We start from the raw sequence: 4085 nt of genomic DNA, 5'->3' as shown, positions 1-4085 counted from the left end.
TTGTTTTGTAGAATCCCAATGTTAAATCTATGTACATGATCTATTTGACATGTACTTTTCTCGTAACGTGCGCTATGATACAGTATCCACCTATGTTACTCTAACCTTATCTCTCCTTCTTAATTACATGCCACATCATCATTTTTGTGGGCCTAGTATGCATGATACTAGCACTATGGCCAGCCTAAGAGCCCACCCTCCTTCTCTCTCTCCTCCTCTCTCTCCTCCAACTAAGCAATAATATACTATTTTAATCCTTATAGCCAGCTGACTAGGACTTATTGTATTTGCTCTTAGGACTGCCTCCTAGGCCTAGGCGCCTAGCGTAGCACCATCAACACACAACGCTGTAGGGTAGTTAGAGCAATTTCAATAGTATAGCCGTTTGTTGGCTATAAGGAAGATGTCATGTCATCTATAGCCAACATGTAGTCACCAAGTACAATAGTTGGCTATAAAAATGTACTACTTTTTCAATGGATGACCCACCTTTCATTCACATAACTTGCCTAGGAGCACGTGCAAGAGCTAGCTCTTGCATAAGAGCCCACTTAGATTCTCTCTCCTCTTCTCTCTCCTCCAACAAGACATAAATATATTATTTTAATCCTTGTAGCCAGCTGACTAGGATTTATTGTACTTGCTCTTAGTGGCAATTGGCAAACATGAACAAAACGAATAATTATTTTCCTTTGATAATGGAAGATGATTCGTTGCACCAATGTAGTGGAGAAAAGTGAACATGTAAGTAAAATTAATATCTTCAACTGTGTATGTAGGTACAAATTAACTTAATTGTGCCTTGCTGACTGCTTATTGCTCAATTTTCATACATAAACTATAAACTATAATTTTTAGATTCCAACACATATATTCTACTGCAGAACATACTTGAATTAATAATTTAAAAATAACAAACATATGAACATGATTCCGGTCCTAGTATTTTTTATTTTTGTTTTATCTACACAAGTATGCAATCAAGCTCTACCATTCATAAAATCAATTATGTTCATTGGGTAATAATCTCCTTTAAAAAGCATATGGATATTATCTAATAACAGAAGATATAGCCGTATCTGTTTAGTATATATAACAGGTCCATAACGAGAGGTATTGCTTAAAAAGTAATTGAATATATAATCGATCAAATTAATACGTCTTCCTATGTGGTGATAAATTTCGTACTTAACTTAATAATTAGACTATTGTTTTCATACGATGAGAGATATTATTTCTAATACAATAATAGTTAAAGAGGTAGAAAAATTAATATAGAGCATTCCGCTCCTAATGTACCCATAGCCTCTTTAAATATCTTGAACTATAGCTTCTTCCCAAGTCGTTGATTTGCGCCTACTTTTGGATCCAATGTATAAATACTAAACTATTCTAATTTTTATAGTTATTTATCATTATTGCCCTAAATTTCTCAATCGTTGAGATTTGCATCTTTCTATAATTAAACCTCATTTTGTAACATAAGTAGCAATTGGTATTTCCTTGTCAAGATATTTCCAATAAAAGGTTCTTTAAACGCAACCCCTTTAGATTCAAGTGAACTTAAAACATAAGAGAATCGAATGTCTCAAGGATTAATTAGTGACAATAGCTCAAAGAAATATGTATATAAACATATACTTCTATTGTTTGTGTATGAATTCAGTCAAATGATAATATCCCTATATATCTTGGATGAAATTTCATGAAATATCTTGATACAGTTTCCAAGTTCTCTTATTATCGTTATAAATAAGAGTCGTCGAAAGTCCTGGCGGTTTTCGCTATCCATGTCTTCCTGAAAGAAGCGCGCCTTTCGATGGAGATTCCAAAAAATCGCCGGAGTCCCATCTGTTATTATGTTTATTATTATTTTTCTTAGACTTAGTCCTAGTATCGTTAGCTTGTTGAGAATCTCGTTCAATTCTCTTTGGATGTCCTTCAGGATATAAAAGATCCTGAGTAGAAACACCACTTCTAGTTCTTATTTCATAAGCATATTTTTTCCTAGAAGCATTAACTAGCAAATCTTTTTGCACTTTAGTGAGCTTATCAATTGTGTTTGAACCATATGGAAATGTTTAACAAGCATTTTAACATCACTAGAGGTTCTTTCCACAATATCATGCAAATTATTGATAACTCTAGAATTTTCTATTAGGTGATGTTCTACTCTCTTATTAAAATTATCTTGCTTAACAATATAATTATCAAATTCGTCTAAGCATTGATCAAGAGATTTAGAGTAGGGAATATCTCTATTATCAATGCGTTGGAGAGAGTGTACCTCGATAGTGGAAGAACGAGGGATTGGCTTACATAATTCTTCTATAGGTGGTAGATTCTTCGCATCTTCAGATTTAATACCCTTCTCCTTAAGAGATTTCTTGACTTCCCTCATTACTTCATCATTTAATTCAATCATTCTCCTCTTCTTCGATGTTGGTATTGGCTCCGGTGTAGTCCATTCATCATAATTATTGCTTATTTTGGCAAATAAATCCCCAGCTTCAGCCGGAGTTCTTTTCCCGAAAACAGAATCAACACAACTATTCAGGTTTGTCCTAAATTCAACAGTTAGTCCATTATAAAATATATCAAGGAGTTCATTTTTAGCTAATGGCAGGATGTTTAGGTAGTGCTCTAATTAAAGAACAAAATCTGGCCCAAGATTCAGGCAATTTCTCTCCTTCTACCTGCACAAAGTCAAAGATTTTCTGCAAAGCAGCATGTTGAGTAGAAATATTTCTGAAAGAAGGCATTAACCAAACCAATAGGACTATCAATAGATCCAGGAGAAAAATTATCATACCAAATTTTAGCTGCTCCTTTCAGAGAGAAAGGGAAAAATTAAGTGACAAAGTAAGTGTGTATCTTAATATCATCGGAGAATAAATTACTCAAAGTAGAGAGTTCATTCATATGTTTCATAGCACTTTCATTTTCAGTACCAGAGAAATGTTATTTCTCAACAATAGATATGTAAGAAAAATCCAGAGAGAAATCATAATCCTTATCTCTAATATTTATGGGAGATGTGGTAATCTTAGCATCAGGATACAAATTATATCTAACAGCTCGTCTTGCAAGAAGACTTCTCATAGCACTTGCATCTCTAGTAGCATGACATTCATCCATGAACTCATCATCAAGATCAATATAAGTTTCATCAAGATCATCGCTAGGATTCCCCCTAGCTTGAGGTGAACTAACATGTGTAATAGTATTTTCAGCATTTTCAATTTATTTAGCTCTAGCAATTGTAGTATCTAGGAAAAGACCTAACGAACCACTCTTATCAAGCACAGTAGAAGCATCATCAAAATCATCAAGAACATTATCAGATTCAACAGAAGTAGCAGCATGTAGCGGAGTAAGAAGCTTACTCATAACAGATGACGAATCAAGAGCAACTGAGGTGTTCAGTGTTCAGAGTTGTACCTCTTCTTGTAGTGGATGACAATATAGGGAACTTCGATTCAGGAGCTTTCCCCATAATAAATAAATTGCAGCGAATAATATCACCTTTAATGGACTTGTAAATAAAGCTATGCTCCCTGGCAACGGCGCCAGAAAATAGTCTTGATGACCCACAAGTATAGGGGATCGCAACAGTCTTCGAGGGAAGTAAAACCCAAATTTATTGATTTGACACAAGGGGAGCCAAAGAATATTTATAAGTTTTAACAAGTGAGTTGTCAATTCACCTGCATCTGAAAATAGACTTTCTCGCAACAGTTTATCAGTAGTAACAGTTTTATAGCAATGGTAGTAGTGAAGTAACAGCAGTAGCAAAATAAAAATAGTAGTAGCGATGATTGCAGTAGACATCAGGATTAAAATATTGTAGGCACGGGGATGGATGAACGGGCGTTGCATGAATGAGAGAGTCCATATAATAGGAAGACATAGGCATTGCAAATAATAATGATATAAGCATCCCAACATAATATAACCATAGGCGTGTGTTCCTATTTAGTCGTGCGTGCTCGCAATGAGAAACTTGCACGACATCTTTTGTCCTACCAGCCCGTTGCAGCGGGGCCTCTAGGGAAACTACTGGTAATTAAGGTACTCCTTTTAAT

The sequence above is a fragment of the Lolium rigidum genome, chromosome 5 (genome assembly GCF_022539505.1).
Source record: "Lolium rigidum isolate FL_2022 chromosome 5, APGP_CSIRO_Lrig_0.1, whole genome shotgun sequence".
NCBI lineage: Eukaryota > Viridiplantae > Streptophyta > Magnoliopsida > Poales > Poaceae > Lolium > Lolium rigidum.
Note: the sequence above shows the minus strand (reverse complement) of the source record.